Source organism: Saccopteryx leptura, chromosome 1 (assembly GCF_036850995.1).
Source record: "Saccopteryx leptura isolate mSacLep1 chromosome 1, mSacLep1_pri_phased_curated, whole genome shotgun sequence".
NCBI classification, from domain to species: domain Eukaryota; kingdom Metazoa; phylum Chordata; class Mammalia; order Chiroptera; family Emballonuridae; genus Saccopteryx; species Saccopteryx leptura.
The window spans coordinates 47,452,725-47,468,744 of NC_089503.1; the positions used below are offsets into that span (position 1 = coordinate 47,452,725).

The 16,020-nt window shown below is 47.3% G+C and overlaps 1 non-coding gene and 1 pseudogene across 1 annotated transcript; both read right to left on the bottom strand.

Moving 5' to 3' along the window:
* Window positions 1-1,792: 1,792 nt before the first annotated feature.
* Window positions 1,793-1,896, bottom strand: LOC136390273 (U6 spliceosomal RNA). Its single transcript, XR_010748697.1, has one exon. It is a non-coding gene; the product is annotated as a U6 spliceosomal RNA (small nuclear RNA).
* Window positions 1,897-7,727: 5,831 nt separating this feature from the next.
* Window positions 7,728-7,886, bottom strand: LOC136390074 (U2 spliceosomal RNA; annotated as a pseudogene).
* Between the last annotated feature and the right edge of the window lie 8,134 nt (window positions 7,887-16,020).

Genomic DNA, 16,020 nt, shown 5'->3' on the forward strand with positions numbered 1-16,020 from the left:
TTGATCAGATGTAGCCTTTTCTAAAAAAACTGGAGGGAGTTGAATTCACTAGAATCCCACATTACATTTGATCTTTAGAATAGATTTTAAACAATGTAAGGAAGTGCTTGAGGAAAATGAAAATGCATTTCGTTTGAATTCTCTTCCGTGGGGAAGGATAGAGAAAGCTGCAGGTGCAGAAGGAGAGAGGAGAGGATGGGGCCAATTCCTCGGAAGTCATTTTCCCAAGGATCAGAGAAGAGGAACGACTATAAAGATCAGCTGACGAAGTGGGACTCCTTGATGGGATTCTTGTAATGAACTCACAGCTGTATGATGCTGCAGCGGTCTGTCGAATGCAAGGCCTGGGCAGCTGTAGGAGAGACCTGGACGGTGCCAATTCCTGTCCCCGAGCAAGGGCAGAGACTTTGCCGGTCCTCTGTAAAGCATCCTTGAGTCAACAGGGCTCCACACATTTCTCTGAGACTTTGGATCATTTGCAATGTGCCCCACAACTCCCACACATTTGCCTCTGAGTGTCCCAAAGCTCTCGCTGCTGCAACGTTCCCATAGGAATGTGGCCGCCTGCCAAGCAACCTCATGAACATTCCATTCATCTCCTTGGCTGGGAGGCAGCAAGGAAGCCAAAGGGGTTGGCTGTTTAACTGTTTGGGCCCTAAATTCACCCCGAAATGAATGGTCAAGCTTGTTGGACTTTTCTAGCAATCATGAAGAAAAACAGAAGATAAAACAACAGAGAAGTACTTACTTATTCATATGATCCAGTCTGAAAAAAAAAGCTATTTTTAAAGGTAGTCTAATGAAAACCACATTCTCTGGTTCTCCTTGTTATGAAATCATCCACCAGAAAGGCATTTTGAAGTAACGAGGCTTTGTGAGGTGTGACTAAAAACAATGTGACTATTTTTTTTTTTTTAAAAAAAGCAAACACAGCAGTATACAGCCACCCAAATGAAGGTTGTTGTCTTTCAAGTAATCTCAGTGGAATGATATACCAATAAATCCTTTAAGGAATTACTGGCCAGGTCTTGCTCTCAGTTTCGCTTGCTGTTGATCATTCATTCAACATGGATTAGACACCGCCTGTGTGCCAAGCACTGCCAGGCCCAGGAAACAGAATGATGAGAGAGATGCAATCTCACCGAATGTTTGGTGTGGGAGGCCCCCGAGGGCCTGTGGAAAATGTTAGCCCAGCCTGGGTTTGAATCCCCGTTTAACCTGTGGGGGTTGTGTAACCTCAGGCAACTTTCCTAAACTCTTTGAGTCACTGGTGTCCTTGTTTCTAAATGAAGATGGTAAAATGGACTTCATAGGATTGCTCTGAGAAGAAAATCAGGTGAAATGTGTAGTAACTGGCCTCAGCAGAGGCTGACACAGAGTAATTGCTCCGCAGATGAGAGTTCTTGTGATTATAATTATTTGAATTACACAGTTAGTTCAACCAGTTTTTCTTTTTTGGACTAGACTCTGAAAGCACTTTTGGAAAAATCAGACAGTTTATTATTGTACATTTGGGTCATATAAAGTACAATATTCAAAGTGTACAAACATTAGGCAATAGAAATGGAAACTTCCTCTTTTCCTTCCCTCTCTGCCACTCACTTTTCTCCCCTGAGATAACCAATGTGGCCAGATCTTGTGGGTGTCCAGATTTAACTCTATTTCTTGGAGATAGGTTCATAACAACACTTGTTGATTCCTGCTGCTATATATACTGCTCACAAAAATTAGAGGATATTTCAAAGTGAATATTCAGTGATAAACTATCCCCTAATTTTGTGAGCAATATATATACTCTATGGAATACCTCATGAATTTACGTGTCGTCCTTGTGCAGGGGTCATGCTAGTCTCTGTATTGTCCCAATTTTAGCACATGTGCTGCTAAAGCGAGCACTGTAATGTGTTTTTAATGATTACATACATAGCATTCTATTGACTGGATATATTATAATTGATTTAGCCAGTATGCCATTGATTAATATTTGTTTCTAATCTTTGACCATGACAATACAGCAAATGCCTTTCTTATATTTAGCTTTAACTAAGAATGATAAAACCAAAAACATACAATAGGCTCCTAAGGCAGCTGCAAACAATATCATTGGAATAAGGTGACTGGTTGGAAGCAGATAATGATGGCCTGATTAGATACATTCAGTATTGTTTTCTCAAAATATATCTCACTGTTCTATTCCTGGAATATTCATACTACTCCTCAAATGCTACCCATTGGAAAAGTGAAGTGAAATGATATTACAAAAATAATGGCATTCACCTGAAACCTATATTTTATTCACCAAATGTCACCCCAATCACGTCAATAAAATAAAAAATGGTGGAATTCTAGCTCAGACATGACTGTCTTAAAAACCCTCCAAGATCTATAATAAATGGACACGTTGTTCTGTGGTTGGCACCAGAGTCAGGGATGTAGATTCCAGACAGCCGCTCTAGAAGCAGCTGTTAAGATTTACACTCCAATTTGCTGCCTCAGCTTGAAACAGTGAAATGTATTAAAATGTGCCACATCGGTTCACATGGGTTCAATTAGATGAAGTCTGCCAATTTGGAAAAAGGACAAGTGTTCCTTGGTGGCCATCTTTGCGGATGTCCAGGCCTGCACCGGCTGTGTGTGGAATTGAATCAGAGAGAACCTATACGTGAGGTTCTGGCACAATCCAAGCACAAATAAAACCTGGGGATTAGCCTTCCTGGATGAATAATTATTTCTGAATCATGAGCCAGGCACACGTGAACAGGAGGTAGGGGAATGGAAGTCTTTCTAAGAAGTCCCCCTGGTCTGAGGCACATGCAGATCCTTAAATGAGCTCCATGCAAATGAAAACCGGTCCCAATGACATCTTGAGCCAAAGAAAATTCTTGGTTGGGGTTGAAAAAATGTCAGATAAATAGTTTCTCCTTGCTTCTCAGCAGGCCCCAGCTATCACTACAATCCAGATCTGGCCTCTGAGCAGTTCTGGCAGGTTTATCTTGGACCAGCTGCTGTGATGAAATCGCAATAATTCCAGGTTTCCCTCAAATCTAGATGCAGCCAAAGGCAATCTGGGCTTCTAGCATCCGGCTTACTTCACTGCGTCTCTCCAGTCCTTCCTCAACTTTCACGCTTCTGGGTTGTTGTTGTTTTTTTTTTAAACTGAGATAGAGGTGATGGAGGAAACCTTTCCAGTGCAGCCCAGAAATGTGGACAATGTTTATTTCAGGTGAATCCAGGAAACCTATATGGAGCACTAGTGAGTCTATTTAGGTAGGCTACATGGTGTGGCACTGACTAACATGGACTGTGTGCAGTAGGCCAGGCTAGATATCAGGCTCCCTCTGCAAGAGATCATCTGATCCACCACTAGCACTATGCAGTAGGAACTGTTCAATTCCTATTTTCCACAAGGGAAACGAATGGGCTCATTAACGTTGGGTCTCAGGAAGAGTGAGTCCCTTACCTCAGGACTGACAGCTGGTATTTGAGCCTGGCCATCGCCTGAGTCACAGGCCTCTGCTTGTCCTCATTACACTACAGCACTGGCCATAATCAAGAAGGCCTTATTTACAGTCCAGGAAGAGAGACTGTGATAAGAAAAAATAAGGCAAACAAAGGGAGGAAACTGAGGCCCAGATGAGAGACGTGTATGCACACCCTGAGACCAGCCTTGAAGACTTGTGGGTCCTGGGAACCCAATGGGAGGAGGCAGGTGAAAGGGGCTTTCATGGAAAGTAACTTCACAGGGCGACCTGATCATAAATTCCTAAGTGGGCAGGGCATGGTGGCAGTCATCCCCCCCCCTACCCCACCCCATTCCCGTCCCCAGCCATATAACTTCTTCAGTTAAGGCTTAGCTTCATCTTATGCAAGCCCTGTCCATTGTTTCTACGGTAACATATTGCCCGCTCTTCTAAGGCATGACCACCCTCAAGAGAACTTAACCTCATAATCTTAACTATCCTGTATCTCAACCCACCTTGCTTTCTCCTACCCTCATGTCATCTTTCTTAAGTTTCCTCCTTCATTCCAAATGCATAAATAAACCTGCAAATGTTTATTCTTTGAAGCATTTAAAATCTTGCTTCTTAGCAATTGTCGTCAGTTTTGGTTCAAATAAAAATTCTCAAAACAAACAAACAAATAAATAAAATTCTCTTCAGGTTTGGACACTTCTTACTCCCACAAGGTTTTTGACCAAATTTCACCGGGAAGTGCTGATTTCAGAACTTCCAGCAACAGAGACTAAGGTGTTCTGAGAAGTTGCCCATTGCTCTTTACCCCCAAGGAAGAGCCTTCAGTGTAGAAGTAGCATGTGTTCTAGGGGGTTCAGTTCCAAATGTGATGGCCTAGGGCAGAGGTCGGCAAACTCATTAGTCAGCAGAGCCAAATATCCACGGTACAACAACTGAAATTTCTTTTGAGAGCCAAATTTTTAATTTATTATTATTTTTTATTTATTTATTTTTTTGTATTTTTCTGAAGTTGAAAACGGGGAGGCAGTCTGACAGACTCCCGCATGTGCCCGACCAGGATCCACCCGGCATGCCCACCAGGGGGCGATGCTTTGCCCATCTGGGGTGTTGCTCTGTTGCAACCAGAGCCATTCTAGTGCCTGAGGCAGAGGCCACAGAGCCACCCCCAGTGCCCGGGCCAACTTTGCTCCAATGGAGCCCTGGCTGCGGGAAAGGAAGAGAGAGACAGAGGAAGGAGAGGGGGAGGGGTGGAGAAGCAGATGGGCACTTCTCCTGTGTGCCCTGGCTGGGAATCGAACCCGGGACTCCTTCATGCCAGGCCGACGCTCTACCACTGAGCCAACCAGCCAGGGCGAGAGCCAAATTTTTTAAACTTAAACTATATAGGTAGGTACTTTCCTTATCGAGGTAGCACTGCACATGGTATTTTGTGAAAGAGCCACACTCAAGGGGCCAAAGAGCCTCGTGTGGCTCCCGAGCCGCAGCTTGCCAACCAGGGGCTAGAGCTCTGAGGGACCTGCAGTGTGGCTTGACTCACTGGGGCTCAGGGAGGGATGTTTATTGAATTTTTTTAAAATTGATTTTAGAGAGACAAAGAGAGGAAGGGGGGATAAGGGGAGAGAGAAGCATTCATTTGTTACACTTAGTTGTGTATTCACTGGTTGCTTACTGTGTATTCCCTGATCTGGTGTCAAATCTGCAACCTTGGTGCTTTGGAACAGCTCTGTAATTGACTGAGCTAACTGACCAGGGCCTATTGGTTTTCTTATAGTTCCTTTACAACAGGCTTCCTGGACCAAAAGGGTGGCTCACTACTTATCCCTCGAGCTTCTAGGCTCCCAGGAGGATGGCAGCAGATCTGTTTTAGGATACAAAATATCCTCAACGGAGACAGGAAGATGTCCTCTGAGCAGAGTGCACCTCAGCGACATTCAGCAGCTTGTGCTGGTGAAGATGACGAGCCGGGATTCTTAGTGGAGCTCTGGGATCCTGAACCCCATGACATAGTGAGATGGACACTTCTGAGCAAAGCTGGCCAACAAATGCCTCGTTTTCGCCTGTGGCCAATTACAGCATGTTTTTGGATCATCCTGAGGCAGCTCCAGAAGGCTGGTGGTAACAAAGTCTGACATTCAAAATGGAGAGATTGCTGGATTCCAGAAATGACTCACCAGTGATTATGACCTGAGGAAAGTTTATTATCTAAAAAATAAAGAGCAAAGAAGCGTTCTACTTCCCTGATTATGGATTCTCCCCCTCACATAGGTCTCCAGCTGAGGGAGGGGAGACATGTTAATCTTTGAATTATTTTGTTGGAAACTTAATGTGAGGCATAAAAAGCCAGAGGAAAAAAGTAATGAAGCTGCTCACCTTTGCGTCTTCTAGTAGGAGAAGGGCAACCCCCACCAAGTAGAGCAAAAAAAGAAAATGAGAGACAAAAATTAGTCTTATAACTTTTGAGACTTATGCACCCATACTGGCTTAACTTTATATGGTTTTGTTTATTTATTGTTTTTGTTTGTTTGTTTTTTATGTGCCTTGACCACGGGCCTTCAGCAGACCAAGTAACCCCTTGCTTGAGCCAGCGATGTTGGACTCAACTAGATGAGCCCTCGCTCAAGCTGGCGACCTCGGGGTCTCAAATCTGGGTCTTCTGTATCCCAGTCCGACGCTCTATCCACTGCGCCACCGCCTGGTCAGGCGGTTTTGTTTGTTTAAACAACAGAAATTATAAGTATTGTTTGTTTTATACTTGGTAAGCTGGCACTTTCAAGTAGGTGAGAAGCACAGAGAACAAGATGAACAGAAAGGGTGGGTTTTGAGTTAGGTGGACCAGCGTTTGTTCTTGGGTCTGACACCCATGAGCTATGAACCTTTGGGCAAGTTACTTCTTGCCCCTCAGTGCTCAGTGTCTCTTTATATATATATATTTAAATACATATATATATTTAAAAATTTATTGATTTTAGAGAGAGAGGAAGGGAGAGAGAGAAACATTGACTACATGTTCCACTTATTTATACATTTATTGGTTTATTCCTGTATGTGCTGAGGATTGAACCCACAACCTTGGCATATCAGGATGATGCTCTAACCAACTGGGCTACCCAGCCAGGATTCAGTGTCACTTTCTTGCCTGCCAAATGGGATACAAAAAAATTATACTGAATCTTGATATGAACATTTTATATTCTCAAAATGCTTAGCACATCAAGTATGCTAAGTAAATGTTAATTAATACTAACAGTAGTAATATATGATAATAACCAAAGGTACCAGATTGTGAGCCTAAGAGTAGAGACTTCCTCGCTCTTCTCTGTACCCCCAGCACCCTACATACTGCTTGGCACATAGTAGGTAACCCCTAAACATTTGTTGCATTAAACTGAGCTGGTTTGGTTAGCAATAACAGCCAACAACATTGCTCTAGATCAGGGGTCAGCAACCTATGGCTCGCGAGCCAGATGTGGCTCTTTTGATGGCTGCATCTGGCTCGCAGACAAATCTTTAATAAAAAATAATAACATTAAAAATATAAAACATTCTCATGTATTACAATCCATTTCCTACTGCTCATGTTCATGGTTGCGGGTGGCTGGAGCCAATCACAGCTGTCTTCTGGAACAACACCAAATTTTTATTGGATAATGCATAACGTACATGGGTCGTTGTATGGCTCTCACGGAATTACATTTTAAAATACATGGCGTTCATGGCTCTCTTAGCCAAAAAGTTTCCCGACCCCTGCTCTAGATACTCTTGGGATTACAGGAGTGAGTGAGTGCTGGATAAAGTCCAACAGACAAGATTCAAGTCATTTAGTTCTCATTCTCAGTTTTTTGTTTTGTTTTGTTTTTTAATTCTCCCCCACCACCGCAGGGGGTGCACGATTCCCGGAAGGAAGTACTGCAATACTGGGTCAATGCTTGGAGTGGATAGAGCAAGCTCCTATTCCATGTCCCTGCTCCAAAAATACATTTAATACCACATTCCCCCATGTATAAGACGCACCTTTTTCCGAAAAATTTGGGGTCTAAAAACTGGGTGCATCTTATACAGTGGTTGTAGATTTTTAAACTTGCATTTCCCACTTTTTCACACTTGTTTTTGCGCTCATTGTTGAAGATAGTAATTTGTCAACAGACACAGACGATACAAGCTAATGGATGGTAGTTTTGACAGTGATGAGGAGTTGTATGAATTTTATGATGAATAAAACTTGGAGTTCAATAACTTTAGTAATACATTATTTTTTCAAATTTTGGGCCCCCAAATTAAGGTGCATCTTACACATGGGAGCATCTTATACATGGGGAAATATGGTATATTTTCCTTAGATAGAGGACATATTAGATATTAAACTGACAAGAACAGATACTACACTTGGTTTTAGCCAAAATACCAAGCAGCAATTTAATCTCAGTTGTTTTTCACCAGTGTGTCAAAGAAAATAGCATCCACCAGGATCAGAGATAGTAGGTCAGCTTCCCCCAAACCATTCTCCCTTTCCCCCTTGCCGATAGATAGATCCCCAGCTGTATTTGGGCTCTCTGCCGCCTCTCTGTGACTCAAGGAGACGTAATAAATCTTCATTATTTCAGGCCAGTTGTTCTGATGATCTCATTCCCTGTGCCTGTGATTGGTTTAAGGGCTGGCCATGAGGCTCAGTCCTGGCCAAGGAAACTTGAGAGACTGTTCCGACAGGATGCCAGGAAAGGTTTCCTTGCTTAAAAAAAAAAAAAAGATGGAGAAGACACACAGAGGAAAACAAAACAACAAACACCCTGTTTCTTTTCCACCGGCTATCGCTGAGGCTGCCTGTGAAGCTTGGAACAGAGGCAGCGATCGTGTGCCCATGTGGAGAAACGCTGACCCCTGAGGATGGCAGAGCTGAATGCTGGAAAGAACCCAGGTCCCGATGACATCACAGAGCCACTGAATTCATCAGCCCTAGAATTCTTGTTCCTAGATAAATTTTCCCTTCTGGTTTAGGCCAGTCAAGTCCAGATCTCAATGCTGTGTGGTTAAGTGAAAGCAACCTAGATGATTGACTTCTTTCCAGGCTTGTGAAGTTGGCTCTCCTCGCGTCCCCTCCTGGAAAATAGAATACAATGCCTGCAATATTGTAGTAGGGGTTCTTGCCTTGTGTGGGAGATTTGGTAGTTCCTTCCAAACTCTGGAGTTCTCTGCTCCTGTGTACTTCAGACAGGAACTCTGAGAAGCCATTGGAAGGAGTTCCTTAGGGACACAAGAGGCAGCACGGGGCACTAGAAAGAGAGAGTGCAGGACTCGGAGGGGGAAGCCCTGACTTTGCTCCTGGCGATGCCATTGGCAGCCCTGCAGCCCTGGCTGAACCACAGGAGCTCTTATAGCCTCAGTTTTCTTCCCTGTAAAAGGGGGACAAAAGTAGCCAGCCCCTGCCTCGGGATAAGGATTAAATGAGAAAACACCCAAGTGCCTTACAATGTGAACTCCTACTTATAGACAATTACTCTAAAGAAAAACCCAACACAAGGAACAGAAAGGAGGGCTTTCATTTCCCTTACTGGAAACAGAGAGATGGAATATATTGTTGGGCTGGGAAACCAACAATTTGGGGAAAGTGGTAATCTTCTCCAGGAAAGATTTCATGCCCGTTTCCTCACAGCTTTCCCAAACAACACAGCTCTTTTCAAGCGGTTATCAAGAGTAATGCAGCAGAGGGGGGGGGGGGGGGGGGGGGCGGCGCGGAGCCCCTTGGACAGTGGCCTGCAGCCGTGAGCTATTAATAGCCTGTAAACCCCTGCCTGGAGCCCTAGTGCTTTCCACCCAGGGGATAGCAGAGGGGTCAGAGCACTGGCTGACATGGTCTGAGAATACTGGTGACCCCTCGCCCAACCCCCAGTTCTCTCAGGGAACATTTTTCCTGCTGAGCTGGGCCTGGCTGGGCTTCCTCCCACAGAGACTCCAGCCAGAACTGCTAGTCAGGTTCACAGTCTGCGAGCATTCATTGACCACTTTCTGGGTCCTCAGGCCACATACCAGCCGCCTGGACACTCGTGATGCCATTGCATTCTTACAGCACTGAGCAAGGCTGTTTTATAGAAACAGGACCCAGCAGAGAGAGGGGTCATGATCTTTCAGGGAAAAGAAACTTGGTTTTAGAACCCAACCTAGCTGTCTCCAAGTCCAGGAGAAGTCCGGGAGACTCCTGGCCTTCAACAAGACCATCTGAATCCCTTATCATGCTGGCGAGCAGAGGAATAGCCTGGGGTAAAATGAGGGAGAGAGCTAGGACACAGCCGGCCTGGCACCTGGACTCTGGTCCAGGAGGAGCTGACATACCCACTGGCACTGGTCTGGTGGCTGGGGCGCTGTGGGCTCCGGAAGCAGGCCGGGCCCTTCTTTTCCTCTTTGCTTAGTCACAGCTGATTTTATCACTTCCACGCTTAGAGAACCTTAGAGACCCTTCCCAATTCCTGAATGCAGGACAAAGACAGTCCCTTGGCTGGACATTCAAGGTCCTTCACAACCCAGCTCCTGTCCCCCTTTTAAACCTTACCCCTAGGTCTATTTACAGGTCCCGGGATGGACATTTCGAGAGCAAGGATCGTGTCTTAGGTCTTTTTGTATGCCCAGAGCCTGGCCTCGCTTCTGGAACAGCTGCGATGCTCAGGGACCTCAGGAAGAGCTGTCACCCTTGCCAACTGGATCCGGACAGCTGGAAGAGGAGGGATGGGGCATGGGGCTTGGGGCCAAAAGTCCACAGACAGGAAGGCCCAGACTGTCCCGTCTGACTAGAGGGCTGAGTTCTGGAGATCCTGGGTTGGCGATGGTTGGCCTTTTCTCCTTTCAGATGTGCCGGGGCCTGGATCCAGGCTGCTTCCAGGAGTCTTCAGTGGGTTAGGTCCAAATATTAGACTGTCAGTCTTCCTAGGGCTGGATGGCAGTTCATCCCACGAAGGAATGACAGTATTGAACACCTACTGAGTACAGGCATGTGGCCGGGAAGTATGCTGGGAGCTGGTGTCCCAGGAAGTATATCCAGAGAGGAACCAATCCACCTGTTATTTCTTTTCCCAACAAAGAATAGGAAGTAGGGAGCTTCTTTGGTTGGTCTATCCTGAAAAATTGTACATTATGCTTATAGAGAGAGTCTACGTAAGTTGTCTACCCTTCTCATCAATACCTGGAACTCTTCAACAGATTATAGAAAATTTTCTGGAAATGACTGATCCCACACTTGGCCGTGTGAACCTTACCCAGTTTGTACTGTTTTCTAGTGCACCATGGGCAGGGGAAGTTATCTCTGCAGGACTGAGGCAAGATTTCTCTCCTTCCAGCTTCTGCCATTCTCAGCTGTGGATCTCATTGTGGAGCTAACTGGGATGGCCCTCCCATGGAGCTACTGGGCATTCAGCATCTGCAGTGCCCGAGTTTGCTGTGAGGACAGTCTTGGTGAATTAGTTACCATGGAGGTCGCTTCTGTCTAATCAGCCTGCCCCACTAGTGTCATCCCAAGGCCCCCATGACCTCAGCACTCAGAGTTTTGGGGCCTAGATGTTTGTGTTCTCAACCCCAGTCAGCATATGCTCCCTTCTTGTCTGGGGCTGGTAGGAGTTAGCTCTTCCTCTGTCTTTGATGGGAAGTCACTTCTCTACTGCAGCTTCTCTGCTGTGCAGAGGTAGCCTTGGGGAGAGCTGTGAGCATGGGCTGTTGGTTGTTGGATCACGCCGCACCCTTGGGTGCGTGTGTTTCGCCAGGCTCTGAGCCCTCGTGGAAGCTCTGTGAGGTGTAGATGATCTTCACTCCTGCTCAGCAGATGAGAGAAGGAGACACACAGAGAAGCTGCAACCAATGGCAGAGCTGGAGCTGAATCCAGAAAAGCTGGCTCTGCAGCCAGAGCTCCTGCTCCAGTATCCAGTCCGTGCTCTTCCCCCAGAGGAGAGCACCTGCTCAAGGGTTTACCCTCCATGCCTGTCCCAGCCACCAGGCACTTGGAAGCCACCAAGTGCTCTTGGAAGAAGTATGTGCTCACTGAGACTTAATGAGCCAGGCCAAGGGCACCTGGGGCTTTGGCTGATCTGTGCTTTGGACCATGGACAGTCCTGTTCTGCTCTGAGGCCGAGTCCTCTGGACAGTCACTTGGGGGTCACTCTATGTTCTCATGTTACTTGTCTTACAGCATTTCTGGGGTTTTTGGGGGACCTTCCCCAGCCCTTATTTAGGGGGACTTTGTTTCCTAGGCAACCCATCTCATGAAACACCCTGAGCCCGCTTGCTTTTTCACTTCTATTTTCACTTTCCATTCAGTCTGTGTCATTTCTTCCCATGCCCTGGGTCTCCAAGAAAGAAAGGAGCCCTGTGTAATGAGGACACGTTGCACACCAGGCACTCCCATCACCGCCTGGAATTTAATCCTTACAACAAGCCTGTGAGCGTGTACTCCCAGTGTTACGGTTCAGGATGGTGAGGCAGGAGGATTTAATACCTTTCTTCACACGGCTAATAAATGGCAAAGCCAGAATGTGAGTCTGGGCCTTTTACCCACACCTTTCCCCCATACCGATCATTTCCTAAGGAGGTCGGTTTCCACCGTGACAGCCACTTAAACTTGAGCTGGAACTCTGCTAGGTCTCCAGGAGGCTCAGTCGAGCTTCCCCAGACTTTACCCTTCTGCCTCAGGTGCCCTGCTCAGTTCTTCTTTCTGATGATTTTATTAGCCGAGAATCCTAGGCTCTGAGAGCCGAAAGGGACTTCAGAAGTCACCCAGTCCCTGCCAGCTGGAGCTTCCTGCCTGAGACTCACAGCCTCCTTGGAGGGTAGCAGGACAGAGATTGCTTCTTTCCTTTTCGGATGAGGAAATGTTTTCAGAGACAGTGTGCTGGACACTATGTTTACTCACCCAGGCCGGCTTTCAAACGTTCTCCACCAGCCTCGGTGCTCTAGGAGGCAGCAGCAGCTGGGCTGCCTTAGCCTCTGGCTTCCTGCTGGGAGGTACTGGCTGGAGACTCCAGGGAGAGCCGGAGAAGAGGGGGTGTTCACCTCCCTGCTCCCTCCTTGCCTGGTCTCTGTTAGGCAGTATTGAGTAGCTTCCTCCGCCCAAAGCCCAGGCTCCTGTTTGGTGGCTCTTTCTCGTAGCTCTAGGACCTGTTGGGTCCCTGTGAGAGCCCTCTGCTCTTGTCCCTGATGTGGTACCCATTGCCTGGTGCTGCTGGTCACCAGTGCTTCACCACCACATGTTGCTTCCCTCAGCCCTGCCCCCAACTTTGAAACAGTTCCCCCATTAAAATCTCACTAGCAGTCCCATGGTTCATCTTTTTCATTTCTTTGGACTGGTCCATGTAATGCCAGTGGCCGAGGCCGGGCAGGTTCACCTTGGATTCGGGCAGACGATAGAGAAACTGCGGAACCGGAAAGCTTTGGGCCATTCCATTTAATAAAGTCTCACAATGGCAGACAAGCACACAGGCAGGGGAAACCTCTTCTCCAGCACACAAATAGCAATAATGGCCCCTTACAGTGACAGGCAGGCAACCTGTGCATCTGCAATACCCCAGAGTGCAAGCACCTATAGCCTTATATAGGCCATACACACGTGCTACAGCCATGTGCTCACATACCACTCAGACAAAGGGCTTGCAGCCGGTATACCAGTGAGCAAGCCTAACACAGCTGCCCCACGGTCCATCCATTTCCTGCAGAGACTCACCTGAGACAGAGGCGAAGTGACTTTGCCCAAAGTCTCTAGGCAGTTGCCGGGTGGAGCTGGTTCTTGGTCGCCAGTCTCAGGGCTCCCTATCCGGTGATGCCCCTCATGATGATGCTTGGGATGTGTAATGCTGGTGGCCGAGGCCAGGCAGGTCCACACTGAATTTGGGCAGACGGTAGAGGAACTGCAGAGCCAGAAAGCATCAGCCCATTCCCATTTATTGGAGGCTTACACAGACAGACGAGCAAATAAACAGGAAAATCTCTTTTCACAGTGGAGGGCAAGGGATCGGGAAAACCGCCCCTCGCGGTGCTGGCTAAGGGAATTGGGGAACCATACCTCGTGGTGATGGAGAGTGATCTGGGGGACTCACCTCTGAGAGAAAGCACCCATAGCTTTTCTTAGAGACACGCATGTGGCTTGCTGCCATGTGCTCAGACACTGATCGTGCAAAGTGCTTGCAGCCAGCAAACCAATGCGTAAGCCTAACACAGCTGTTTCCCCACAGGCTGCTCTGCTTTTTGGTCCAAAAGCATCTGTCCAAGACTGAGCACCCTTATAGCTTATCTCTCACACACATTCCTGAGTATTCCATTGCCCACCCTGGGTCATTTTGGGGGGACTTTTTCTTGGCTCTTCTGAGGCTAATATTACTGAATGTATAACTATCCCTGGGCCTAGACCCTGCACTTTTTGTCCTGGCTGGCCCCCCTGTGATGCTGGTGGACAAGGCACCACACTGGATTCCAGCAGAAAGTAGAGAAACTGCGGAGCCAGAAAGCGTTGGGCCATTCCTGTTTAATACAGTCTCGCAAGGACAGACAAGCAAACTGGTAGGGGAAAACTACTTCTCAGACAAGCAAACAACAAAATGTGCCCTCACAATGGTGGGCAGGCAATCTACAATCCACCATCGGCCCTGAGGGCAAGCACCTGTAGCCTTACATAGACTATACACATGTGGCGCTGCCACGTGCTCACGCACTAATCAAGCAAAGTTCTTGCAGCCAGTAAACCAGTGAGCACACTTAACACAGCTGTTTTCCCAACATCCCACCTCTTTAGCGTTGCTTGCTTCACAATATATGCAACAGGTATCTTATGCGATGGTCCCTGTGTGAGGAGTGAGGTACATTATAGAAACAGATTACAGCAACAGCACAAGTTATACAGTAAACACAATTACAAAGGTGCCCTTCACAATGTCTCCCCGAGCACTCTGCCCAGAGAGTTAACTGGAGGCCCACCTCTAGCCCCCTACCCCACGGTAGGTGGGAGGGCCTCTACAGTTCAGGGCCGTGTCCATTGAGAAAATGTCCTTGGTGCATCTCTGCAACTGGATGGGAGCAGATTCCCAATGCAGAAGGGCCTCCACAGGTGCTGCGGTCCCCCATCAAGGTCTCTTATAGTACTGCCCACAAGTGGCATGTCTATCCAGTAAGGGAGCCAGTGCCCCTCTCTGGTCACAGTACAAGAGTCCATTGATTACACCACTCAATGATCAGTCCATGACAGACAGCCCAGCTGTCAGTGCAAATCACCCAAGGTGAAAGTCCATTACAGGCAACTACCCACACAGCTCTTTGATGACAGACCTCAGCACCTTTCCATGAGCGTCCTGTCCATTGCCACAAGCCCCATCCAAACCCCTCAGCAAGCTCACAGGGCCTGGTGGAGTCAAACACACTCAAATCCTATGCCACCTTGACAGCACTTAGTACCTTCTAATGCCAACACCTGCTGCACATTAGAAGGGGACCAATGGAATGCCAGTTTTACATGGGGCCTCCGGCACCTCTGCTCATCCTCATTGGATGGGTCCCTCAGCCTTCTCCTACTCAAACTGGGATAATGGGGCTTGGGGATCTTCCTCTCCCTCAGCTGTCTCCATCAAGTAATCCTGCAACCCTGCAACTTAAACACCAGCCATTTTCTTGGCAGCTGCCAGGGCTGCCCATTTTCCCCACTTAAAAAATTTTTTTTTTTTAATTTTTTTAATTTTATTTTTTTTACAGGGACAGAGAGAGAGAGAGTCAGAGGGAGGGATAGACAGGGACAGACAGACAGGAACGAAGAAAGATGAGCAGCATCAATCATTAGTTTTTCATCGAGAGACCTTAGTTGTTCATTCATTGCTTTCTCCTCTGTGCCTTGACCCCAGGCCTTCAGCAGACCGAGTAACCCCTTGCTCGAGCCAGCGACCTTGGGTCCAAGCGGGTGAGCTTTTGCTCGAACCATATGAGCCCGCGCTCAAGCTGGCGACCTCGGGGTCTTGAACCTGGGTCCTCTGCATCCCAGTCCGACACTCTACCCACTGCGTCACCACCTATTCAGGCTTTCCCCACTTTTTCAGCAGCTGAAACCTCTGTTGCAGTTTAAACTGCTGCCAAAGCTCTAACAAGACTTTATTAGACCTGCCATCTAATTTCTCTCTATCTGCCTTGGCCACAATCAAATCTCCCCACATCTGTGTCTGGGTGACCTTTATAAGCCTGTTTCTCTTCTTAGTCAGGGGGGCAGCGTAGGCAGCAGCTCTAACAGCTTTATGATTCCATGCTGCCTCCAGCTCCCTCAAATCTGCCACCATCCATGTAACCACAGTGATGGGCTGCCCCACATAGGGGCTCAGGATAGCCACTAGTGACACACAGAGGGCTGATGGGCTTTACAGAGAATAAGGTCCCTCATCCCTGCCATATACACTTACCCATTTGGCCCACGGGGCCTCAGGTTGAAAGCAGCATTTTTTATACCTAGTTCCCAAAGGACCTGGGACAGGTCCATATAGGTCTGCCACTGCCTCACTGCCCCCAGCAAGTCCCCAGCATTCTGCCAGGCTGTACAAATGGCAGCCAT